Here is a 27,997-nt window from a genome sequence, read left to right on the forward strand (position 1 = left end):
AATATTAAATTAAATACGGTGCAAAACTAAATTTTTCTAGCTCGGACATTCCATATTGTTAGAAGTCCGCTACGAAGAGCGCCCGCATATACGAAACCAAGTGTCGAAGTTGCACTGGCCGACTATGGGATCTACATCCTCCTCCTCCTCTCTCTTCACCTCCTCAGCTTTCCCTCCTTACTTTATCCTCATGGACGCCATAATCGTTTGCGGGGCTATAGCGGTAGGCTTTACGAGGCGGCATATTTCGGCAGCGAGGTTTGTTTGGGTACGTACAAGGGTTTACAAGAATTTATATCACACGATACGGGCGGGATGAAATGTGATGGGTTCCTAAGGGGCTGTCGGTAAGAACACCGCAGAGCTTGAATGAAAATGGTGCGAGATTCTGAAGTGAGTGTTTTTTCCCCTTCATTGTTTGGTTAGTCTTAAGATTTTACGCAGTTTATTTATCTGTGATGTGCAGGCTTTGAGGTTTTGTTTCGCGTACACGGCATTAATTATTAGATACAGGAATCATTTACAAACACGCAGTGCGCCTTTTAAGTAACCAACGGAAACATTCACCAGTGGCTGCTTACATATATTCCACGAAACACATATCTGGGTTTAAGGTAACGAAGGTTCCTGCCGGTGTTTCGAATATATTTACCTTTCTAATAAAAATGCATCTGAAAAGCAGTAAAGCCTTACAAGTATTTCGGGGGATAAGCGCTGTTGAAAGACATGGATATATGAAGCACATTCGTGTCTATTAGTAAACTATCCTATTTGTCTGTCGACCTTATTGATTGATATTGATTTATTGATATTGGCTTGTGATTTATGGTAAATTTCAACTGTGCTGAAGCGTATTTTTCGACTTCGTATTACCTGCATCGCGCATAGGACAGCGTTGATGCTTCATGTTGTTGTCTACAGATAAGACACAACTCATCCTATTCGAATTTATGCACTGCACATTTGTTGTGTAGGCAATATTTATTCATTTTAAGCACCTTCACTAGTCGGGGCATTACAGGTTGAAGATTGGAGTGAGGACTTACAATAGTTTAGTGAATAATTTCTACGACGTAATAGGACACGATACAATAATTCAGATGGATTACAATATATGTTACACACAACAATATGTGTTACATAATATATGTGTTATATAATCTGTTACAATATATGGTCACAAAGTGCGTCTGACACCAGCTGCATATACACAAACGATACACAGATGATGATCGTAGCTCTCTGTTGCGTAACCTATGCTGATTAGCATGCATTGCCCAGGGTGACCTACTGAATGTGTGAGCCAAATTGAAGAAATCTGAACTCTGCCTTTCGGATAGTGCGACACTTCAAGAAGAAACAAAATACAAACGCGTGTAAGCGTACAGGAAGCCATACTGTTTTGTGAGGGACCCCATATATTTGGTTTGATCAGCAGGGCCCCTGAGAACATTAATAACATTCGGCAACATGCCCATGTATTTTTGTGCATGTACAGCTGAGGAGCGTTTGATAAAAAACACGCAAGAAATGTATGCAAAAGATGACTCAAGAACTCTGTGTAACTGTCGTGTGAAGCTGGTAGGAAAGTAAAAGTACGTGCATTACAACATTTTACCTGAATAAAATTATTTTACTCTTAGACTTAGCTATCTCCTGCTTCAGTGTCACCACATTCAAAGGCGTTTATACGTCTAGCTGTAGAAAGTGCACGAGCGATGCAGTATACACTGTTAGAGCCTTTACTTCGAAGTACCGATACTTTTGGTGCATTGTTCAATTTCAGAGGAAAATTTAGTCACTATCATGGGGCAAGATCAAAGCAAGCGTTCTATCTGTTGTTGTTGCTGCTGCAGCTGCTGTTTTGGAATATTTAATATGTAAATAATGTATTGGGTACTAGATGTTATAGCCGTTGAATATTTAATATTTGGTTACAGTCATCGCTCTCAACTAGTAGCGTTGAAAACGTCCTACATAGTTAGTGAGGAGCTACTGAGGGAAGTTGCATGGACGTACAAAATGCCGCGCACTCAGACCATTGATTGATTGATTGAGATATAAAATATGAAGATGTGAGACCAGACAAAGTCGGGTCAGGCTACTCCTGTACTCGTGAATAGAAATGAAAAGCAGTGAAAGCAACCTCAAGATGACCAATAGGCATTTAAAAGAAGAAGAAGAAGAAAACCACACAAAAACCAAACCAAAACAAGCAGACTATATGCTGGAAGATGAAAGTCACTGAAAAGGTTAGCCAGCTGTAGGAGTCGAACCCACATCTTCTGGCTTGCCGGTCCAGGCTAGACTATATGCTGTTGGCTTGCAGCTAAGTTATGCGCAGAGCGAAATGGAGGTCGGAATACACAAGGATCATATTTTGTAAAACAGCTAGGAAATTAGCAGATAAGCTTTTTCTCTAGTAGCCTTATTATTTATTGACTTTTAAATTACAGCACACAGCTGATACCCAGTCACTCTGCTGTCCTGTGTTTGTGCTGTTATGGTTGGTTTGGTAACATTTCACGAATCGATTTTCAATATAAATTTTACGAAAAATGCCCAATGAACTCAGAGTTGATCGACAGAGACAATTAATCCGTCCCAGGACAAATTGGCTAAATGATCATTCAATCACTTTGTCAAGAAAGGACGATCAAGGACAGTGTCACACAAGCCACAAATGTGGTCGCGTGCAGTGATGGGAAGTACTTGAAGCACCAAGTACACAAGTAGTTCTTTAAGTACACTTCTGAGTACTTGTACTGTACTTAATGTACCTTTTCCCAAGTATTCAAGTACTCAAACTTGGACTTTTGCACGATGTGCACGATTTAGCACGATTTTTGTGCTTTTGAAGCGCATATTCGAAAAAGATAATTCATTGTTGAGAGGCTTGAAATACTGACAAATAACTAGTCATTTTATGTTGATATTAAAGAAATGAAATGCAAATACACACACATTATGACACCGCAACCAGCAGCACGATTACTTAGCCTTGTCATTTCAGTTCTCCCTATGCATGGTTCTAGTGCTTTGTTATATTGTTCCTCCATTGGCAATTAGTAATCACTCTATATCGCAATGTGTGGTTGGATTATATGATGAAGTAAAGTAACAGACACACACACACATGTTTTATTTTTTTTTTTTTTTTTCATTTCTACATTTTACGTTTTTTAAGTAGTCAGATGGATTACATTGCTGCAGATAATAATCATACAAAAAGTGAAGGTTTACATTGTGCTTCAGCTTTTTTTATTTCCTGCGTATTATTGTTTAAAACGTGTTGCATTTGAGAAAATAACAAGGAATGCTCAGTAATGTATAGGACCCTGATTGTTAGGCACTAAACGCGCTCGAAGCAGCCAGCCATTTAAGCCCCAAAAAGCACCAAAAGGAATGCTGGCTCAAGTGTTGCTAAAAAAGCAAGACAAGTGATACAAATTAAATTGACAGTGTACTTGGTGAGTACTTAAAAGTAATTTTCCTAGTAGTTCCTACATTACTGGGTGTACAGTTGCAATGGGGTACTTTGTGCTCTACTTGAAGTGCTAATGACGCCAGGTACTCGGCACTTCACTTTCAGCACAATTTCGGGGTATACTCTGCTCATCACTGTTCGCATGAAGCTAACTTTAACACTAAGTTAAGCCACCCAAATGCAAGTAATTATGTGGTAATATAATAAAAGCATCGACATGAGAACGAACCACGACTGCACGGCAAGTCTCCCTGTTTTTTCCTGTTCCTTTTCGTCCTGTTTTTTTTTTTTTTTTTCCTGTTGGTTGGTTGGTGGTTGGTAAAATAACAAAGGTAGGTTGAATTCGCGCAAGCGAATTCTGCTACCCCCCAAAAAACGAAACGGTACGATTGCACCAAAGAAGGTGCGAGCGCACCGCAAAAGTTAACCGGGGCGAGCGTCTCGACCGCGACCACGCAGGACCAAGCGCGCCGTTCACATCAAGGATCATAGTAATGTCCACGCACCGTCTAGTATAGGGTTTCTAGTCCTAGTCTAGTTTTTTCCTGTCTTTTTTACGGTAATGTACGTTGCCATTGAAAATGGCAGGACTACTGAGTCATCATTCAGTGTATCACTGATGAGCATGATATATCGACATGGAAAGACATTTTAGCTGTCTTAATTTTTAAGTAGCTGTCTTTTTATGTGACCGAAGAAGAACGGAAGGCGAAAAACGCTGCTGAGCATTGCAACGAAAGGTAAGTACTGTGACTTGGCGACAACAGCTTGGTTTTGGTGATAATAAGTGAGGTGCTCCATTTGTGGTTTGCGCATGTGCCCAGCATCCACTATTTTTCCATATCAATCCTATAATGAGGCACGAGAAGTCAAACTGAATGGGGATTTTCTTCAACCTTAGGAAAATTAAAAAAAAATAAATCCTTGAGCCTTTAGCAGAAGAGAAGTGAAATTGTTCCCGGAAGGAGATCGCCTACTGTATAGGCGTATAAAGTTAAGAAACATGCAGGCACGTCTTCTCTCTTCTTCGCTTTCTTTCCCGTTCCTATATCCCGAAGAAAATGGTATATCTGAATTTAGTAAATTACTCGTACAATTATTTATTTTGTAAAGCGCTAATACAATGCAATGCCAATTGGACGCGGATGACTGTGCCAACGATTTGACTATGAAAAGGAGGTACCCGGGTTCGAATCCCGGTGCCGGCTGTGCTGTCTGGGGTTTTTCCTGGGTTTTCCTCAGACGCTTTCAGACATATGTCGGCACAGTTCCCCTAGAAGTCGGCCCAGGACGCACATTTCCCCAGGGCGTCAGTCGTGACGTTGCCCACATACGTGAGGCCGACAACGGCAAGCCCTTTCACCATCACCACCACTATGAAAAGTCCCTTCTGTGTAATTTGCTAACATGATTAACATGATTTTTTCCTGACGAAGTGTAATTTCTGATCAGGCACGTAGGTCCGCACATTGCTGTTTAAATCTATTCTTGTTTATTTACGTCCCACACAAGCATGTAACTGGATATCTTTCTCTTTCGTGCTATACTCCTTTAACAGACTGAGCACTTACCTGTGTTAAGTACCTGCCTCAGCCTTTTGTTACGGGAAAATTTATTATGTACGTAATACACAAGCTGTACTCAACACAAAATAAATGGCCACCGAACACTCCCTGCTCCGCATTATGCACCGAAAATTTATCATAATCCGTTTATTATGAAAGATGCGCACTATGTAGTATAACTGACTTATTTTTCTAGTTACAAATTTATCCGAGGTGGAGTGTATTAAAGATGCGCTTATACTTGAGAAATTAAAAAAAAAGAAAAATAAATAAATAAAGAAATTGAAAGAAAAAAAACGTCTACGAGATATAACAACAAAAATAAATAGATAAAGAAAATGTGGAAAACAAACAAACAAATGAAATCACAGTGTCGTCTCTTTTTTCTATCCTGTGTCTCCGGGATTTCAATTAGTAGAATTGAAATGACACAAACTCGCCTAATATATGTGCATATACCGAGGGTCAATATGAGCTATCAACAAAGTGGAGGCGGACATGACTACCAGTTCCTGCAGGTCAAAAGGCGGGCTGAGAGCGGCCAACAAAGATTGAGTGACGGCAGTAAAGGTTACATGGCTTTAAAAAGTCGTAAACAGGCCGTAATCTTTCAATTAAGAAGCGATCTCCGAGAGCCGTAAAAATCGCGCCAAATTTATTATCGAAGGGCTGCATCTTTTATAGCCTCTCATAAAACGACCGTCCCCGTGCCTTTCTTTGCTGCCGGCTTCAGGGGCGCTGCGGAGCTTCCTATGTATCCGCAATATCACGCCCGTGAACAAACAAGTGCACGTAAGGCAATTAGTCGCGCTCTGGGTGTATACACACAGCGGGCGAAAGGAATCTGTTTCTTTTTTCTTTTTTTTTTTTTCGGCTTCATCTGGCCATGTGTCACGAACACAGAACACGAAGTACCACTAAGAATGTGAATGATACAGACTTCATATTCTAAAGTTGAAGCGTGACAGCATTTTTTTTTCTCTTTAATATTTTCGTAGTAAGTCAGTAATGGGAAGATGTGCAGTCAACCCTCTATTTATGACAGCTCCTATATGACTGGCTGTGCAACGATTAGTGAAGTAGCTGTCGTTTCCTGTATTTCTCCTTAATTTTCTGCCTCTCTGCAGCTTCATCTTCCTTTTTGTTTTGCTTTTGGGAATATCAAGCCTACATCATGGCTAACCTTTCCCTTTTTTTTTATCAGCATTCACATATCCCCCCGTCTATTTATGAATGGCTAACGTTCCTGGAAAAGTCGTTCATAAATGGACAGATTCATAAGTCGAGTTTTGGGATGAGGAAAGGGAAGTGTCTTGTTGTAGAGGGTAACTACATACGCACAATGAAATTCTGAAATTCACATGCACTAAGCTGCATTATTGTCATGCACTCAGTTACCAGACATAGCTTTTCCCGGCAGATCACACTGGCTTGTATTAACTCATTCATGTGTTAATGTGAAACGAAATGTGGCCTTCATATCCCTATCGTATATACCTTCACCTTGTAATGATCTCATCCTAAGGAACGTGATACATGCATTCTTAAGAGTCTTCCCCCCACTGAATCCTTCAATGAGGATTTATCGTACACTAAACTGAACCCAACCTAAACTAACCTAACTTCATCTAACCCGCCATTGCAGGAAGTGTGAGGTGAAGCCGACTTCCAGAATAGTGATACCAACCAAAAGGCTGGCAGCACTAATATCGGTACCGCGTTGTAAAGGTACCGGATCGTCAACTTGTTTACAGCAGTACCACGCACAATTAAGACGGAATAGTGCCATAACATTTTGAGATCTCGTTTTGTTTGAGCGCGGAGCGCGCGGCAGTACTCACGGGTTAGGAATCGCCGAAGAGAAATCAATCTCCGGACAAGAAATGCCTAACACGACAGTATTCACGCGGAGCTTACTATCTCGCTGTCACGGTGACAGCACACGTAGAAGCACCTGTGACCCTCGCATCGTCGGTACCGTCGCGGTATCGGTACCAAAGAAACCTACACATCGGGAGAACACACGTGTCAAGCGGAATATAACAGGAGAAAACTTACCGTAGCTTTCTGCTCTCTTGGAACCTTGAACCACTGCAGGGAACACCAAACAAACACGTCGTCGATCTCAATGTCTCTCTTTGACTGATCTCGTAATGAACTGGACGCTTTCTCACTTACGTCAGTCTCTTTCACTTTCGTCACTCTCCCCCTCTTTCACTGGACGTCTTCATCTTCCGCCTTCGAACGCGGTTGTCCGAAGGTGTTGAGTGGCAAATCACAAAGTCTCAACTGTTCTTCCTGTATAATCTTGCAGATCGCGGCACGATTCACAATTCCACAGGCACCTTTCACACAACTGTCACGAGAGTCACGTTCGGCAAGGTTGACGTATCACTTCCAGCACTGTCACGCGTCGAATAAGCGCGCGACTGATCGGACGAAAGCGTGCTAAGTGAGTGCCACCAAACTACCTTAACTTCTGCAAACTGCAACACCGGAGTACGATGCTTTTTGATTTTTTTTTCGTCACCATACGATGTTTTTCATCGCGCGCGTGGGCACACACGATGCACCAAATTTATTTGATATTTGTATATGGTCGTTTTTTTCGCTTCCTTGCGAATCGCTCCGCGCACTGAGCTAATTCATCCTCCGGTGCAGGGTTGCTGAACGTTGATTGGCTGGAGGGAGCGGCAGCTTCTTCCGCCGGAGTCTCTAAATCAGCCAGTGAGGAGCTAGGCTGTTCGGAAAGACGGACCAACCCCGTGGCTGCTTCCTGAGCATTATGCACGGGACGTTGGGATGCCTTGCACAAGATGGCTGACGAGAGCCGACGGAGAGGAGGCGGAGAGGCATCGGCGGAGTCGAGATGGATTGAGATGCACTGCTCGGATGGGGGTAGGTGAAGCAATATGAAAGGGTGACGGCACACTCATTTTTCCGTCGTGACACACGGCACGCTTCCCAGTCTATTAAAAAAAAAAGTATGGAGCGCGGAAATGACTGATCGCTGTTTTCTTTCGGCGTCGCAGGCTTTGTACACGGATGTTTATTCGCGAAATCAATTTCGGAGTGAATGCAGATTATGTTTAGGTATTATTTATGGATGCAGATTATCTGTTGTGTTTGAATCTGATTGCGGAATTAAATATAAAAAATACTGCACATTACCAGTTACTATTATATATAATACGCGCACTAACTATATTTCAAAAATTTCGGAGTGAATGCAGGTTATGTTTAGGATGCATTAGATTGTGTAATGGATGTAGATTATCTATTCTGTTTGAACCTGATTGCGGAATTGAATATGCAAAAATAATACTGCATATTTCCAGTTATCTATTATATATAATACGTGTACCAACTATATTTCCAAGAAGTATAATTAACTCCGTGTGCCTTTTGCTTTATATATGTGGCTTGTAGAACAGCAACTGTTACAGAAGCATTCAAATCATGGGAATTAAAGACTGTACAAGAGGAACGTTATAATATGATTGCTGCCGGGAGAAATCAACGAATGCAAGGAGTAACAAATATGCCACAAAAACGTACTGTATACGTGCAACATTTGAGCCCAGTCGACGTTTTCCATTGATGTACACAGTACGGTACATTTCATAGGATATGTAGGGGGATGTAGAATGTTTACAAACATAAAAGTTAGTGAAACTAGACTGAATATCTGCAATACACAATAAATAAGGTGAAAATTTCTAGAAACCAAAGTAAGAATAGGATGAACAGGAAAGTGGTTCACGCCCTAATTATACAAGACCTGGGTGACGTTATTCATTCACCTGTGCAAAAAAGAAAAAAGAGAAAGAGAAACACATACACACACACACACACACAAAAGAAAAAACACATGCAGGGCAGTAACAGCGAGAAAGTCGAGAGAACAGAAAGCAGGAATATATGAAAAAGAAAAGAAAGGATGACATGACTGGGATGCCATTCTCAGAAGCGGATCCAGGAATCTAGGGGTGTTCAGCATTGGTCAGCATGGTAGCACACCACCTATAGGTCAATTAAGCACTAGACAGAAATTGAGCAGGGGGTCAGGACATCCTGACCCCCAACCCCTCTAGATCCGCCCTTGACCATTCTATTTTCACAACACGAGGTATTTCCAAGCACATGTTTTATCGACATCCCATTCTACATATTGCCGAGCAAAGACAGCGAGGGAGCAATCGAAACATTCAAACAGCTGATGACACAAAACATTCTTACTTTTCGGAGTAGTTCCTTCCTTCTGTCAGGTGCCCACAAGTGATGGTAATCCACTGCTTACATCACGAAATGCTGCGGTTGGCATTGCTTCATACGGTGATATCAATAGAGCAGAAACGTAGTCGTGGCTGAGGCAGTTACACATTGAAGAACAAACAGAACGCTGAAGCGCCTCTGGACTCTGTGCATGTATCACGTCCTGGTGCATTGCATCAACTGTCATTTTTTAACCGCAGTACAGCAGGACTGACCCTCAAAAATGCGTGTTCATGCTCGGTGACAGCAAATCGTATATTAGTTGTCAAATCTTTGCAGTGCTCCTATCATAACATGTCCTATATACCCTATCAGATACACCCAATCCTGTATACAGGGTGTCCCAGAAAACGTGTCATTAAATTATAATAAAAAACTACACCACCTAGAGTCATGCGGTCAATGGCATTTGTTCTTATACTGGGTTTTTGCCACCTCCTCATGTGAATATCGTGTAACGTAAGTTTAATTATGCAAATTTTTGCGAGCTTAAGTCGGAAATTTGCCTAGTAACGGTCACTTTTTTACCCCACCAATGTGAAGAGCGTGTCAAATTTAGTCAAATTAATGATAATTGACAGGGATATTCAGGAGCTATCCCATCGGGAAAAATAGCCGAATATCATGCTCTACGGAGGTCGCACAGAATAGCGCACGATGAATTTTTCAGCGCAATCTTTGTCAGCCCGACGAAAGGAGGTTGGAAACCCAGCCCTACCCGATATCGCAGAAAGAGATAAAACAGAGACGGCTTATCACGTCCGACTTTCGCTGGGATAATGCTTTCCCTCTCCCAACTTTAGGAACTGTTATTTTTACTACCGTCACCCTGTGGGCATGGCTTAGGAACCTCCTTTCGTCGCACTGAGAGCGATTGCGCTCAAAAAGTCATCGCGCGCTATGGTCCGGTGCTCCGAAAAGCATGACGTTCGGCTATTTTTTTCGATGGGATAGCTCATGAATATCACTGTGAATTATCATGAATTTGAGTGAATTCGGCACGCTCTTCATATTGGTCGGGTAAAAAAGTGACCTTCACTTGGCAAATTTCCGAGTTCAGTTCGCAAATATTTACGTAATTAAACTTGGAGTACATGACATTCACATTAGGAGGTGGCAAAAACCTAATAAGAACAAATGCTGTTGACCGCATGATTCTAGGTGGCGTAGTTTTTTTTTTATTATAATTCAATGACACGTTTTCTGGGACACCCTGTATAATATCATATATAACGTGGCGCCGCATAAAAACTAACTTTGGATATAAACAAAATTTCGGAACAAAATATTTTGTAGAGTTGAAAGAAAATAGTGTACAGGATGTCAAACACCGTTATAATTTTGAGACCATAAGTTTACAGTGTATAGTTGAATCAGTCGTTGTGGCTTTACGTTCCTGTGCCACTGCTGTCCAATTTAAAATGTTCTGAGATTGGAACACATAGAAAGGACATATACATACAAAGCCTCAAGTGCCTAAGAAATTAATGATGAAGAAAGTCGTACAGCTGGCCAACCTTTTCAGTGACTTCCTTCTTCATCATAAAATAGTAGACCCGAGAAGTTTGGAACCAACGACGGCCATCTATATTTGTCCCTGCCGCGATTAATACTTAATTGTTGTTGAATAATGAACGAATATTGTGCTACGAGCATTCAAGAAGGATATGCAAACACTAGCCACGCTTACCGTCAGCCTTCATCACAAAAACCATGTGTTTCCTTTCAAGTTTCCTTTCTGTTTTTAATGGAGTCTTCCACTCACACGCTGCATTCTCCTTGTTGTGTGTCCCCATCGGTTTCCCGAAACATGGAAGGCCTCTAACTGGATACCAATGTGCTGCTCACTGTGTATATATCTATATACACCGAGTGTTCTGCGAGAACAGCTTTTCCATTTCAGGTGGCCCCGAGCTCCGTCCCAAAGCATGTTGGTTCTCAGCCGACGTCAATGCTGTCGTGGTCCGAATATTTATTCATAAATTTGGCACTGGAGCGCGCCACCATAAATATCCCAGCCGGCGTCGTAGCGATTTATGGCTCGCGCTTCGAGTAACGTTGCGCAGCCAGCACGCGTTCCTCAACCTCCCCCCCCCCCTTTCGCTTTTCTTTCGTTTGCTTTTCCAGGACGCGCATTTTTGTGCGGGAGAAAACAAAGGCTCTTAGCGGACCCACCATATGCTGCTGTTGCGGAGATATTTCCCAGAAAGTGGCCGCGCGGAATGTTGATAAAGGGTCACGCGGATAGCAAACGGGTTGTGAGGCATATTCGCTGCGGTAGGCGATACTATATCCAGGGTGCCTATAGACCTTTCTCTCTTCTGGGTCACATGGCCTGTGAGCTATATGAAACGAGCGCTCTGCGGGCTGGATTCGTAGCTGAGCGTAAACGTGAAACAGGAATATAGATGGAAAAGGAACTTTAAATAATAGTTCTATAGAACTATAGAACTATAAATAAATATAAATAAATGGGGTGTATGTCCACCCCAACATACAAATTTAAAATAAGGAAATATATTTTTGCACAAAAAAACAAAAAAAATCGGGTCGGCAGTAAATTCGGTCCAGAATGTGGCAAGAACGACAGCAACAGAGCATAGTACGCAGACAAGCACAGTGGAGAAGCACCTGCTGAATGGCAGAGTGGGTAGAGCATCCGCTCACTGGTGGTAGCCAATGCGGTGCTCAAGACTGGGAGGTGGTGGGTTCGAAACCACTGTGGGTGGTGGGTTCGAAACGGCTGTGCTGTCTGAGCTTTTTCCTTGGGTATATTTTCTAGACGAATGTCGGCACACTTTCTCCTGAAGTCAGCCCAGGACGCATACTAACTCCTTGTCATCCACTCCTTCCTGATGTCCTCTCTCCATCTACCCACGTCTGTACGTCACCCATACCCATAGTTGTTTCGCGGCGCTATTAATTACAATGAAATAAAAAATTCTGGAGAAGCACAAGGGGGAAAAAATCAAGATGGCAGTGTCCGCCACCCATTGTTGTGAGACACGCACGCTGTGAGCATCACCCCGGCGGTACAAAACACGAGACGAGGACCATTTTGGTGCATTTCTTGGAAAAAGAAAGAAAGGAATAAAAAAAGCACAAAACGTTGATTTACTATACCACATATGCTGCACCTCAACAAAGGCTCATGCTGCCAATTGCAATTGGAGGAAATTTAGCGCCGTGACATTGAGTCATCGTACGAGAGTATATACACGCTGGTGTGGTTGAGGTGACGCGTCAGGTTAGTATGCGTCCTGGGCCGACTTCAAGGGGAACTTTCGTCTGGAACGATTCGTCTGGAAAGTTTGCAGGAAAAGCCAGGGAAAACCGCACATGGCACAGCCGCGGTGCGGGGAACTGCGTATAGTGTCTTCGCTATATATTCATCAGTAATTACATATATATTATTACCGGCTCCCGTGGCGTAGTGGTTAGGATGAATGCTTTCCACGCAGAGACTACACTCTTAGAAATGAACTTCACCGCATAGCACGCTCCTAGCCAACCATCATCTCGAATGATATCGTTATCTGACCTGATTTGTTGAAAACGGGAGGCGTACGCCTTTTTTGTGACAATTATGAACGGCATAAGTGTCACAAAAAAGGCGTACGCCCCCCGTTTTCAACAAATCAGGGCAGATAACGATATCATTCGAGATGATGGTTGGCTAGGAGTGTGCTATGCGGTGAAGTTCATTTTTAAGAGTGTAGGAGGTGACGCGGGATCGAATCCCCGCAGACTTTCCAGACGACTGTCGGCACAGTTCCCCTTGAAGTCGGCCCAGGACGCATACTAACCCCCCCCTGTTATCTTCTCTTAACCTGTCCACGTCCCTATATACGACGCTCATAGCCACAGTTGCTTCGCGGCGCTAACGCAGAATAAAAAAAAATTCATGCTGAGTATGCAGAAAGTCCAAATAGGCGATAAAACAACATGGCAAGTTGCATTGAACTTGAATAGCCAGCCCAAAAAAAAATAGAGGAACATATAAAAGAATTAGCGCGTCGCACCAGATAAGGAGGAAAGACAAACGCTCCCAGCACTTACGACAAGACAAATAGTGTTCAAAAGAAGTCGCCCAGCTGTGGCCAAGATCTCCCAGCACCGCCACCTCGAGCTTTCTGGAGCGGACCGCCATCCTTCAATACCGTTCTGTCCTGCGGCCTCCTGTGGTCCCGGCAGGGAGTTCCGCTCCGTATGCCTGCATAAGCCATAAATAAGAAGGACGGCGAGAAAATCGTTTCTCGGAATATATGTCGCTCGCATCATGTCCTTCATGCTGCGGCAACTGACTCTGCTGGGAGGAAGACACGATGAACCGCAGTCCATGCATCTGGAAGTTGCCTTCTTCCATGGAGGCTTAACGCAATGGCGGAAACGCTCGAGCTGCCATGGTATATAGGAAACGGATTAGGTTCGGCCTAACGCAGGCGTCGGCCTATAAAAAAAGTGCGAGATAATCTCTCAGGCAATAGAACAGCTGAAGAACAGACGGGAATTTCGTGAAAGAGTGCAGTGATTGTGTTTTGAACCAGAATACCGTGCATGAATGAGCATGGCTGATGGTAACATGTGAAGTAAAATATTACGAAAGTTGCTATGTGGTCAACGCTTAACGTCATGCTGCTAGGTGTACCATTCGCACGTACTGCTCAACAAAATGCTGAAAGAAAAATAAGGCTCAGGAGAGCAAGCGCTACATGGTCTCAGATACAAAGGAAAGAAGACATCTAATAGGGCCATAATGTCTACCCATGCATGTAAGCGATACCCACAGATATTAACAACGCATGGCTGTTCGCTTGTCTCAGTATCAGCAATACAAACGCACCTGCACTTTACTGCTCTGTCACTTTGGAAGTGGACTGTCCAAATGACACAACCAGGCAAAAAAAAAAATATATATATACATATATATAAGGGAAATATGAAACATAAGAACAGAGACAAGAACCAGAAATATCCGAGGTAAATAGAAAAAAAAAAAAGAAAAAAAGCAAAACGAGAAAAACAGAGAGCGAGAAAGACGGAAGGTCTTAAGCGAAACAAAAGATGTAGTGAAGCTTAGTAGTCCACTATCATTATGCCAATTTACAAATTTGGGAACCAGTGGATTGGAGATCAAACAAATTGGAAACCCTGGCCCAGTGAGTAACAGCATTCGCTCGTTGATAGCCGAAGTCGTGCTGCAGATTTGGAGGTGGTGGGTTCAAACGTTATCACCAGCTGTGCTGTCTCAGATTTTCCCTGGGTTTTGCGGCAGACTATCCAGACGGAAGTCGGCCCAGGACGCATCCTAATGGCCCTGTCTCCTACTCCTTCCTGTTGTCCTCTCTCAGTCTGTCCACGTCTGTACACTGTAAACTTTTTCACACCTTTTAAGGTGTGCGCTATGCACATTCAACCTTGTTGCATAACATTGCATCTCCAGGATGATATTTTACAAAATACGGAAAGCATTACTAAAGATCAAGTGTCAGTGCAAATCTTGCTTTCTTTATGTCTCGGATATCGTAGGTACGTGCTAATGCATATATACATCGCTACCGATAATCGAGCACGCGCAAGTGTCTACCATACTGTTCAACAATGTTGAGATGTTGAGATGTTGCAAGACTGAATTTTTGGAGGACAGACAACACTCGAGTAAAGAAAATTTGTGCGAAACCGTGCTCCATTATGATGTTACGAAAATTATACCGAAAAAGGCGTACGCCATGCACGTTATTACACCTTTAAAGGTGTGAAAAGATTTAGAGTGTACCTCGCACATAGCAACAGTTGTTCGCGGGGCTAACACAGAATTTAAAAAAAAATATTGAAAATTTAGAAAATATTGGAAACAGTTGAGAAAAGAAAAATTCATTACGGCCTGCCGATGAAGCTCCCCATACACCATCATTAAATATAGCTCTGCGGCGCAGCATAAATGTGATATGATACCAAATAGAAGAAATAGTTCGGATTGCAACTCTGTTCACGAAAGGATTCAATCATTTCAATTATGTTTTTTTTTGTTTTTTCTCTACTAGATCTGGAGTACCTTGTCCTGCGGTGAGCGGGCTCACATCTCAATTTTTTCTCTCTCTACCATCATCATCACCACTGTCCACGTCTGTACACTGTAAACTTTTTCACACCTTTTAAGGTGTGCGCTATACACATTCAACCTGGTTGCATAACATGTCACTTCTTTCGATCACCATAGCGTTTCTTCTTTTTTTTTCGCTGTTGCATTGCTTGTTATGATCTGCATACACCAATATTTCCGAATAGTAATATCAGAACAAGAAATACAAAATTGGGGTATATCTTACCGTTGGAGAGAGATTTTGGGCGTACAATTTCCTACTTCTGCGACTTTCATGATGTTAATTGTGTTAATGAGATGATGACTTTGACTGGTAAGCTGCAGCACCGGTTGACAGTTCTGAAGCAGCTGAAGAACCTCGCAGCACACGTTGACGGCCGTTGCTTGGTGATCGAGCGTGTTTGAAACGAAATTCGTTGAGGAGCTGTAGACGTCGAAGGACCTCTGCAGATTTTCTAGCTCTGAGCTCTCGGACACAGCATGCTCCGTGACCCCAAAACGTTGCATGAAATTTATTAAGTGTCACCTGTGTAAACGAACAGAAAGACGTAGTTCTACGTCGTCAGAAATACAGCTATGCTCATGGAGAGTGTACACGTCGTGTGTACAAGAGTCGTCGTCGTCTTTTTCTCTTCTTCTCGGAATATGCACGACGAGGCAGCGTAAACGTCCGAAGGACTACACTGGCCATTGTTATCGGTTCAGGCTGTTGTATTGCCAACTGTAGGATAGGACAAGCGCAATGCTTGCCCACATCACGCTTCAAAAATAGTACTGCCCTCGCCCTAACAACGAAGAGCAGGCGTGCAGTATACTTGTCTCCCGCCACGGCGATCATTTGAAGGGAGACGACCGTTTCGAGCTTGTTGGTTCTCATCGACACAGCATAGGTCCGTTAGGGGTCCAGAGTCCATTAATGGGAAGTAAACTACTGTGAAGAGCTTTGAGCTAACAGGTGCATAAAAATAACCAGTGCGTCTGTATATGGGAGGACCACGATATTCTCGGTTGCGAAATCCCCGATCTCGAAATTCACGTTCTTGAAACAAGGAAAATCAAGGAGAATGCTCGGTTGCATCATAAGATCATAGGCCGTGCACACAACATCACTAAAAAAGAATGAAAGAAGGAAGTCACTGATAAGGTTAGCCAGCTGTAGGGCTCGAACCCACACCTTCTGGATTGTCGGTGCAATACCAACTGAGCTAAGCTAACACTTTTTTTTTCGCCTTCCATTGTTCGTATTGCCATGGTTGCTGTATTGCTATTGCCGTTGCCATGGTTGCGTCATTTGAAGGAACAATCACATCGACTCACTCATTCATTCCGCTTTCACTCTTACATGTTTTCTCACTATTTAACCACTCAAATTCTCGGGTTTTCGATGTTTGTCCAAGTCGTTCTAGCGAACGAAAGCCACATTTTAGCAGCCGTTATATGCTTAGCAGGCCGGACACGACACGGCAGCATGTTGGTCAGTTTATTATTAGATTAGTCCAAGTTCGCCGTTGACAATTTTCCGCGCGCGACTGCGCATTTTATAGTCAGATAACATTTATTTACTGCAGTTTATTTTCGAACGGGAATTTCGATCACTTAATTTCGAGGTACACCCATCCGTATTATGCTCGATGTCTACATTACGAAGTAGAGAGAAGTGGTCAGCTGTGTGGACGAGTAACAGCGATAAAAATCACTGGGAAAGGCGCTTGAATTGTGAGCGAGAGCACAGCGTGTTGCCAAGACCTATCACGAATTTCTTCTATGTTGAATCGTACCTTAATGTTGGTGCGGATATGCTTCGAGCAGCACCACTTCTACAGAGGCCCCAGGAATCTATCGCGTCGAACCATTCAGCACATTTCACGCTCTCATGCAGAGGACGTCTCCCAATAATGCATTGGTCGTGCTCATCAAAAGATACGGTGTCCGCTTATGTGCTCAAGACCATTCAACTTCTCAATGGCCCTCGTCACCTGCTTTGTGAGGAGATACAAGATGAACGGCATCCCGAGTTGCAACCACGTATACATCAGCCATCTGGAAAGATGCGCAACACTCCGCCACCGATACCTCTCACGTCCTCGCATATTTATCAGCAAGGCCGTCTGCTAGTATTTGTCGTCTTAGTAGACAAAGGCCAACACAAAGAACCCCTCCTTTCACGGGGAGCCTCCTTCTGCCCTTGTGGATTTGGAGGTTCCGCACCAGTTGTGTGTGTAGTCTAGCCATTTAAATAGCCATAATATCTGAGAGAAGTTCCTGTCGGCACGGTCTTGTAGCTGAAGACCTATCGGCTGTGCTTAGCCTACCATATATACCTGGTGTACCCTTGGGCGTCCTGCCTGCACGGAAGCCACGGGTCCCCTACCTTTGAAGCCAAGAAGACGGACGACGTCTTTTGACGTCACAGCATAATGGGAATCTGAAGAAAAAGTGTTTGTAAGAGGCCGTGAACGTCCAGGAATACTGATTTACGGCAGGAGGGGATCTGGATCAAAAGGGCATCGTGGATTTGTAAGCTGCAGGGTAGCATGTGTTTCTGGGTTGACCTTGCGCATTACTGGTGAGTAAGCCAAAGTGGCCACCCCTAGTATAGAGACGCGGATGATGTGCGATGCCTCATACACCGAACTTGGGCTAGGATTCGTGCACTGCTGTTGTATAAATGGCTAGGTAACGTGTCAGTTACCTTTCAGGACAGGGTTACAACACCGCCATATGAGGCCAGCAAAGACGCTTTCACGAAGCAGCTTTACTTCACAGTCGACCCCTATTCAGTGTCTTTTATCCCCTCATCACCAGGAGACATCTCATCCTCCCCATTGTGCCTTGGGGTAGTGGACCGCACCCTATGTGGCGAATTTCCCCATTCATCATCATTAATTTATCTGTTGTCGTTGTTGTTGCTTCTTGAGCCGGAGTCCCTCCCAAAAGCAACCTGTCCAGTAAGCTTCACTCACACGGACCAGTAAACACAGCGATAATGGGTAGATAACGGTGATAATTAATTCATCGGATGCGACTCAATGTGGCTTTTACAGCTCGGTGGCGTTACCGCTTACGACAAGTTGACCCTGCCGCCACTGCGGTGATCTGGAAGATGTAGAGCACATCCTTCTTCATTGCCCGCACCACCTACCTTTCAGATCCACACTTTCAGTGCATAGTGCATGTCTCTAAATCAGCTCGACACTCGTCCCTTCGCTGTGTCAAAATTTCTTGGTCCATGGCCAAGTGCAACCCACTAAGGCTCTGCCCTAAAAGCACTTCTCAAGTTTTTGGACACAGTAAGGCGTCGCGCCTTACTGTGAGGCGACACAATATTCCACTTCACCACATTACCGCCAGTAATGCAGCAAAGGGGTAGAGTATCACCCGTGGCGATGAAACTTTCCACTCACCAACATTTAAAACAAGTTGTTGTTGTTCACTTTTACTTCATGTGGCTGCTGGGTAAATGTTCCATCGACCTTGGAGAGCTGCGGTTATTACCAAACGAAAGCTTTCAAACATATACACAACCGTCGTCCCTCGTTACAATATCACGCAGCTTTCTTTAAACTAAAAGAATATTTGGCGAGGACATAACGAATGAAAGGTACATCGGCTGGCTTTTCTTATCACGTGCATCCCAAATGTCCTCGGCCCTGGTGCTTCACAAGTGGATCAAAAACGGTTGAACATCAACACCCTACAGCTATCCCATATTATAGAACCTCCTGTTTACACAGAGAGCGATATTTGGGATGGGCTGATAGCGCGACAGCGAAGGTCGGCCCATGTGTTTTAAGTTAGGGATGCGTGCCTCGGTGGCGAAGTTCTCGCGCCATGTATCAGCTGTAGTGTGTGCGGAATGGGCCATTTGTCTAGCTTAGCAAGCTGCGAGCGCTTCCCTTCGCGATCTCTCAGTGGTCTTTCCAATGGCGTACACTGGCTTTATATGATTTACACGGCGTCCTCTGCGATCGGAAGAGACCAGCATGGGATGAGCGATACGCTGGGAGCGCACTTCAATATCATATACGCATTACAGTCTGTGCTCTGGGGGGTTTAACACGCGGCTGGCTTTGTAAGGAAGGGCCGAGATATTAGACACAGCGTCACAAAGCGTGTAACCAATAGCGTGTAACTAACAGCCTAAGGAGTAAAGACGAGTGGGGTGAAGACTATTGCAATTGCTTGAGCCAACTTAAAAATAACGAACGTATATTTAACGGTACAGAGACATTGATAAGTGATATGTATTAAAAAAGACGTACTTTTCGCTTTTTCTTTCAGTTTTCTCTTTCGTGAATGCAGCATTATATGTACATGTCTGTACAGTATGAATTTTTAAATACCTATTTTACGCCGCGGAATCATGTGTGCTTCATGAATTCTATATACCTAGACGGCATCCACGTATGCCTCAAACTACCTTAATTTCTATACCTCTAATATATTTATGCATTCTTTCTCAAGGGACATCTTTTATACTTGGTATATGGAATACATACCTGCAGTGCTATACATATATATACATATTTGTATACCTCGATGATATCTATGAGCACCTTCATACAGCTGTCCGCTTATATAGGTACCCGAACGGTATAAGTTCTAGACCTGCAATAAAATTGTATGCCTTTTTTAAAGGTATAAGTTTATATCTCACAAGGCACAAGTGATCCATACCCTAAAATGACTGTACCATATTTTCTGACAGTGGAGGTAATGTGTAGCTTCAACTCTGACTGCTGCTGCACTGCTCTTCTTTTTTATTAAAGCGAGTAATGGGCGGTCGTAGACACACACTTGTCATGCAAGCATACGCACAGCAGAAAGAAGCTGCACTTGGTGGCATGTTATCAAAAGAAATAAAATCCCCCAGAGCCAGCAAAAAAAAGAAGAAAAAAAAAAAGACTAGAACGACAAAAATGCTAAACCTTAGTTAGTCCAGTTCAATGCGTCGGCGCAACCTTGCTTCTGCGTTTCCCAACTTTAGATTTTATCCCTTTAAATGGCAATGACCACTAGCAAGTATTCAGCTTTTTTTCCTTTACAGCTATACTGTTTTTACTGCTATACACTGATAGATCCGAGTCTCCATGAGTGGCGCTAACACGTATGTCACTCTCTCTGTTAGTTTGATGTACAGTATAATATTCATCACAATAATCTTACTATACATACAAATGTCAGAGCTAACGAGTCGAAGCAAATACAGTCGCCACAGTCTTCCTTCACATAGCTGCCGCGCCACTCCAAATGTGAGACGTCGTGACATAATCAGAATTCTGAGAAAATGCTATTTTCCAGGACCTGCATGCTACGCAAGCATACACCACGGGCCCTTAGGAAAATGAGCCGAGGAGCTTGCGGTCGCCTGCGAAGAGGAGTCCTCTGTTCTCAAAGGCCCCGAGGCCATCATAAAGCGCACGGTGTCGGAGTTGACACACTGCACAGCAGCGCCGCCTTTGGAAACAAAGACTGCTCACGTAAGTCTTGGCCTTTATTACCTCATGCTTCACATCTTTGCGCGGGCAATTTCTTCTCCCCTTCCCTGTGGGCGAGCGAGTGTTCTCGCCTGCGCTCTGGCATCAGGGAAACGTGGCGCCGAGACCCGGCTCCCGGGGCGGTTTCAGTCACAAAGTATGCGACTCTCGTGTTCCTTGAAGTGCGGTATCGCTTTGAGGAATCGCTGGGGCTCCGTGCCTTTTTTCCCCCGACCAGTTTTGCGTAACATTTACTTCCCCTCGGATGCCGCGAGCGGTTCCAATGATTCTGATGCCTTATTTTTCCTTCACTATCGTGGCGCGTATTTAGAATCGGTTTCACAAAATGCTATACTGATGCATTACAAATATAGCTTGTGAGATGTGTGACATAACAGCGTGGTGCAAAAATAACGTGCCATGTTTTCAAAATTTATACCGCGCGCTGAAGTGTATATAGCTGGGTGAGAGGAGCATGACCAGCAGTAGACGTCCTAGATGTGTGGGAATTATTCGGTCCCGCTAATAAACCAAAATAAATACCCGATTGAGCGTCCGGAATGAGTTATTTGAACCTTCGTTAGAACGAACTGTTGAAGATGGCTAAAAGGCAACCCTTAATTGCGTGGTTCCCACAAGGAACTGGCCTTGGTTATAAAAGAGCGATTAAGCGAGAAAGTACAAATTTTAACCCTACATGTTTACGGGAAAGCGAGGTCGATAAAAAACGGAACAATAAACTCATGATCCCTTTGCCCTTGTCCTGCCTCACTGTTTTCTCGTAGTCACTGTGGTCGCATTAATTATTAGCATAATTTTATAAACTATGCTTTTAAGTTAGAATCAATGGCGATATAATCTATAGGCCAACACAAGAAACCGTCCGAGGAGCTGTTCTCGTTAGTTTTGACTAATGAACATGTTAATGAACTAACGACTCCGCCCTCTGTGCACGTTTGGACAAATGCGTATATCAATATTTACTCAATGGCTTATATTTATCTTTTAAGTTTTAATGACAGTTCGTTTCCTGGCCTTAGTCGCTTTACACGAGAGGTTATTTGAATTGAATTTAGCGTTACAACAGGTTTCTCTTGAACAACGATGGAAATTGAACACAGAAGAGAGGACAACTCAGAACACAGGGGAGGACAACTCCAGAAGATGTGGGTTCGAGTCATGTAGCTGGCTGACCTTTTCAGTGACTTCCTTCTTTCAAATTTCTCTTCTTTGTAGTGCATTTTTCTTGCCTGTCCTTCCCCGCACTCTCGTAAGCACAATGCATAATGTGTCTCGTTAAAGTGAGCCACTAAACGCCTATTCAATTAATAGGATAATCTTATCGTCGTCTTATCATCGTCAGTTACATGTAGATGGCATACGGAAAATTTCATACAGCAGAGCGTCGGATATATTGATAGGAACCAGAAAAAAAGAACCACTTTTATGATGACGTCAGTATTAGATAACGCGCTTTGGCGCACATTACAATGGTCTGTGACAGAGATAATGGTGATTAAGGGCTATTTTGAGATATGACAAAACGTAATCAGCAAAATTTTCTTGGAGATATTTTTGAGGTTCTTCTCAAATGGTTTTGAATTTCATGAACAACATTGCTATGAATTTGTCAGTTAAAACTGGAAAGTTTGCCGCTGGTTGTGCAATTTACTTCAAAATCCAGGGTGGAAGTGATTAGATTCAACTTAATCACTGTTTGAATCATATTTATGACTGGTGTGCATCTTGGCAAATGAATTTAAACTTTAAGAAATGTGTAGTATTGACGGTAACCCCCCCCCCCCCCCCACACACACACACACAAAGACGAATTTTCGTTATTGTGTGAATAATATGTCAATTCTATAGGGGTGATGTCAACACACGATTTGCGATGGAAAGTGCCCATTGGTAACATATGCCAAAACAGCGATTACTAACCTCTAGTTCATAAGTAGGAAGCCAGTCAGTTACTAAACTAATCGCTCATGAGGCCTACGTACGTTCGGTATGCACTCTAATACGAATACATATAGTTTGGGACCGATACACAGAGGACTCGATCTCAAAATTAGAAAGTATACAAAGGAAGGCGATTAGGAAGGCGCTTTTTTTTTTTTCTCACCAGTTAATACACCAGTTATTTAGGGTGGAAGCGTGAGAGTACGTCATTCCTTTAATCACCAGCATCCAAGGAAGGAGGGCACAAGTGCCAATTCCGACATTTTTCGCGGCGTAACGATTGCTTCAAATTGAATTTCTTCCCAAGACCGTCGTTGAATGGAGCCATTTACCGGCACGTATTGATAATTCTCACGAGCTGGCTCGCTGAGCTCAAGATCGCGGGTTCGATCCCGGCCAATGGCGGTAGCAATGTGGGGGAGGTAAACATTGCTTCCAGCACCGTCTGTCGGAGATTTCCGGCACACGCCAAAAGAACCCCAGGTGGTCCAAATTATCCGCAGTCATACCCTGCGGCACGTGCAACCATGTCGCCACACTGCGCAGACAAGCCTTACGTGTCACATCACGGTACCATTTTATTCACGCCGTTGAGGGTTTTGTGCATGGTCTAAGGTTACTGTATCCTACTACCTCATCCCAACGTCATTCATGTAGTTGTTGTTGTAACCTACTATCGCCACTGCTTTAGTTATGTATTGGTAGCCACTGTTATGCGTTAATGCGTGAACTTCGTTTCGCTATCACATGTACGTCCACATCTGGCAGTACATCTAAATAAATAAATACTGCTGAGGACAATCAGAGAGATGTGAGTTGGACTCCCGCCACCGGCACCCGCTGGCTTTTCGTCAACTTCCGCCTTTCAGGTCATTACTTACTTACTGGTTGGGCCCAAATATTGCGTTGTCGTTATTGTTCTTCCAGCCCCCGCAATTTACGCTGCAGAACTGGTGGCTTGGATCGCAGGCGCTCGAATATGGTGCATGCGTCACGACACCGTCGAGGGAACAGCGTTTTAACAGCCCCTCGAAACACAGCCATGCTGATTTGTTTGCATGCCGGATTCGTACGTTTTACATCATAGTACCCGTAGCGCAATATTGAGTTGCATTGAATTGAAACTTCATTTCACATTGTAACAAAGTACAATGTGGGAACCCAGAACCTTGTCAAGCGGCTGCTTGCAGCTTTCTGCACTGGGTCTCCCACATTGTATAGCTTGGGACAAAAGTTTATGTAACACGGTAGTGGCGTATTTCATCATCTCAGCGGCCCCCTGCTAGCTAACAGGAAGAGACCGAATAAGAACCAGGTGAATGGCCATTCTATTCATCTCTAAGTATGTGCGTCCGCTCCTGTTTGCTGTTAGGGTGTCGCCCCAATGGAGAAATGTGACACCCCCGCGGTCCGTAAACTTTTGTCCCATGCTCTACTTTGTTACAATGTGAAATAAAGCTTCAATTCAATTCAATTAAATATTGCGCTACGATGCTGAACCGTTGTAGTGGATGAGGACACATAGGACAAACACAACACAAGCCTCACGACACGCGCAGTGACATAGCATACTTGAATTGAATGATGACAGTTGAAGAAAAGACACCCTATTATTTTTTTCGTCGACATCAACATCAACACCAGCAGTGGGCGCATGTCTGACTGGCAATCAGATGGTGTAGCTTCGAATCCAACTGCTTTTTACTCAACTGTCACCATTCAACTGAAGTATGCTGAACCACTTTGAAATTTACCAGAACTCAATTTCCTTCAGAGCTTCACATGTATATGCACAACGGAATGTTCTCCCTACATTGACTAATTAGCGAACGTGGCACGCCGGCACAGGCGGACTACCCTGTCGATGCCACATGAAAAATTTCCTTCCAAACGACCTCGAAGTTCTGATGATAAATAAGAAAGATGGACTCCGCCCGACTACGGTTTTCGGATGATATAAGCATGAGTCCCTGCACATTGGGGGCGTAGGTCGCATTAAGGAGCACATGGCGTTCATTCGTTTTATATCTACACTTTGCACATGGTAGTTTTTACGGAGGCGTGCTACAAACGGCCACTCAGAAAAATAGGAGTGACCACTCTTCGGGAGAACTCGTACGTACTAAATGTCTCAGTGTTGGGCATTCATTCAGAAGTGGATTGGATTTGACAAAAGAAAAAATGAAGACACGGGAGAAATTGACGTCGTAGCCCAACGGACTCAGCTGCTCCACACTAAACCCTTTCTCCATCCCGTCAGAAAAACAAAGAGCACCAGCTACCTACTTCAACTTCCCGGGCTCTATACCACTGCAGCGAAATACGTAACGAACAAACAAAACCTAGCACAAGCAACTAATAAGATCTCTTCATAAGACAAAGCTATAAAGTTCACAAGTGCTGAAAACACTGCGTTCCTCTTCTTGGTTGGTCTTGGTTGGTCTGCGTTCCCAAACGCCGAAAACTTTCACGACATCGAGCTTTCTATATTATCCAAACGACCGAGAGGAGATTTCGACCTAGCCCTTTTGTATGTGTGTCTCATGCAGTACGTTGTGTTTTTTATCTTTTGTTTGTGCCCAATCATACAAGGCTTGCTTCTGGTTTTGAACTCTGCAGGATTGAACTACAAATGGTGGAGTGAGTGCAGCTGATCAAAATGAGGATAGCTATCCCTTATCTATCTCAAATATCTCAAGGCCCTATACAGTTAGACCTTCCTAAGTCTGTTGTACTTTCTTGTGGACAGATTACAGTTATTAAGTTACCTCACATTTGTTCGACGTTGGCTACAGTGTGAGGTGAACATAGTCTTATCAGTACTTCCTATATGCAGAGATGCGCAGAGGAATTCAAACCGCCGTCAAGCCACAGGATCAACGAGGACTAATTGCTTCCCACCCGCATACCGCAAGGCAATTGATCGTTGTCAATGAATGAGGTAGGGCTAAATATTGCACGCTTTATGCTCGCACATGAAATCGAACACGATGTTACAGAACATGTTACGCTCACCGCACACATCCAACGACACTTCATCAGTGTCCTCTACCGGCATATTGGCATCTGTACTTACTATAATTACGAACACATCCACGATAAGCTTTGCCAGCCCTAGCACATCACAGTGATTGCCTTCTTCTGCATAAATTGCATGGTACATGCCACTTTTGACTATTTGAACACTCACCATTTTGGATTTATTACACTTGGTCAACGTCATTGCACCCTAACGTTCACTAAGGTTTCACCGTTGTAGAGCGTCCATACAAGACATGTCCAATAAATCGCCTATCAACATGTTTGAACGGTCCTTCTGAGTATCACAGTGTAGGCATATTTGCCCCATGTGACGTTTTGCCCCATGTTTTCAATGCTATTAGTGGCGCTATTAGTTTGTAAAGTTCGTTTGTTAATGTTAATGTTTAGTCCTAATGTATTTTTCTCATAGTGTCATTTCCTTTCGGTTTGGTGTTGGTTCTTCGTAATTTTCCTCGTGTACCTAACAACTGTTAATGGTAACACAGGCAAAATAAACTTACTATGTGATACCTTTATAAGGCCATCGCTGGCCTGCCTGGCTGACCTTTCTCGTTTTTCTCTCTTTCCTATTTTTCTGCCAATAAATCCCCCCGCCCCATCGAAGGCGGTAAATTTTTGGCGAAACTCCTTCTGCCATCGGGTGTAAAATTGCTATTGAAGGTCTTTTAATGCCCTTGTGAAATCGTTTGTAAAATGTCTGCTGCTGAACGCTTCGATGCCGTTGTCTTTTTTCATAATGCTAACAGCTGGGAGATTAGAAAAAAAAAATATATAGTAGTTGAGTGCTGTATCGGGGTTGTGCCACAGTGCTACTAGGTAGTGCATAAATGTTGTACAAGGTGTGCGTAGTCCATGTGCAGTACATCGGTAAAGTGCACCAGTGCACAGACAGCTGCCTTATCACACCTGTCTGGTAAGCTGTTTCACCATGCAGCCCATACCTAAATGGCAGCGGTAAGCTGTTAAGCAGTTCGAACTACCATTGTACGCTCCACCTTGTAGTTCCCCAATGAACCCGATAGATAAACGAACTCGACCGCCAAGCAGCTCTTGTGGCATTGCCAGGTCTTGTAGCGTTGACAGTGTAGCACAGCAGGTCGCTTGTCATTTATGTTATAACCCGTTTGTCCGCGTCCCTTGTTGCAGTTCCACTCAAGTATATACATCCCGGTAGTCTGGCAGGCAACCCGAATCTGTCCTATAGTACACACACGCACACACATATACATATTGCAGATATTTTACTGTGTCAGCCTGACAAAGCCTGTCGATGCTACAAGTGCTGCTTGGCGGACGAATCTAACGAGTTCATTGGAGAACTACAAGGTAGAACGTACTACTATGGTCTGAGCTGCTTACCCCAGCCATTCAGGTATGGGATGCATGGTGAAACACGTGACCAAGAACACTAAGAAACGAGTTAACAAAGCCGATTGAACTCATGCTGCAAGGGACCCGACGTCATCACAACCTCAGCTGAACACACATTATTCGCATGACCGGTACTGTGTAGAAAGCTCATACAGTGCGTCGCATACACTGTATATAGTTATATACATAGCATACACTGTTAATACAAGGCGTGTTAAGGCTTATCACGCACGCAAGTAAATTATATTTTGTTATTCGTTCATTTTGCAGGATTCCCCGTTGCTGATAGGACTGGGCTATATGCAATGCCGTGCAGAAAACCAGCAAGAAGAAGGATCATCACGCGCTAGGATACGTCTGGAATAACAGAGACTCATTTAAACATCTTCTAATCATTAGGAGAAGTTTAGAATGAGAAATACGACACCACGGAGAACCAGAACATAAAATCTGAAAGTATTTTTGACGGGCACAAGGAGTCGCAATTTCCCCCCACAATAATTTCGTCTGTACCCTCTTGCATAACCTAAGCACCATCCACTACCCTTTTTTATATATCCAAATCAGAAGCAGTCTCATTACTTGTTGTTACTTAGCTCAATGCACTGCATTCAATGTAAGTCCAGCGTACCGCGACAAGGGAATTGCATTATGGGCTCTATACCCAAAGGAAGCATATTGGTGTGAATGTATGTATACGAAGACATCTGTTAAA

At 43.5% G+C, this 27,997-nt stretch overlaps 1 protein-coding gene and 1 long non-coding RNA gene across 3 annotated transcripts in view; one reads left to right on the top strand and one right to left on the bottom strand.

Moving 5' to 3' along the window:
- The window catches only part of LOC135386066 (homeotic protein antennapedia-like), a 142,498-nt gene extending 134,010 nt beyond the window's left edge, over positions 1-8,488 (bottom strand). Inside the window, exon 1 of the mRNA XM_064615785.1 lies at positions 7,111-8,488. The gene's annotated coding sequence lies outside the window, so the exon portion shown is untranslated. The remainder of the gene's footprint in view (positions 1-7,110) is intronic.
- On the top strand, positions 193-27,997 carry LOC135386068 (uncharacterized). 2 transcript variants are annotated; one of them, XR_010420582.1, is made up of 5 exons: positions 198-268; positions 7,714-7,950; positions 20,732-20,910; positions 25,706-25,810; positions 27,553-27,997. It is a non-coding gene; the product is annotated as an uncharacterized LOC135386068 (long non-coding RNA). The 2 variants fall into 2 exon arrangements; XR_010420583.1 differs by lacking the exon at positions 7,714-7,950 and having other exon boundaries at positions 193-268.

The sequence above is a fragment of the Ornithodoros turicata genome, chromosome 2, assembly GCF_037126465.1.
Source record: "Ornithodoros turicata isolate Travis chromosome 2, ASM3712646v1, whole genome shotgun sequence".
In the NCBI taxonomy this organism is placed as follows: Eukaryota; Metazoa; Arthropoda; class Arachnida; order Ixodida; family Argasidae; genus Ornithodoros; species Ornithodoros turicata.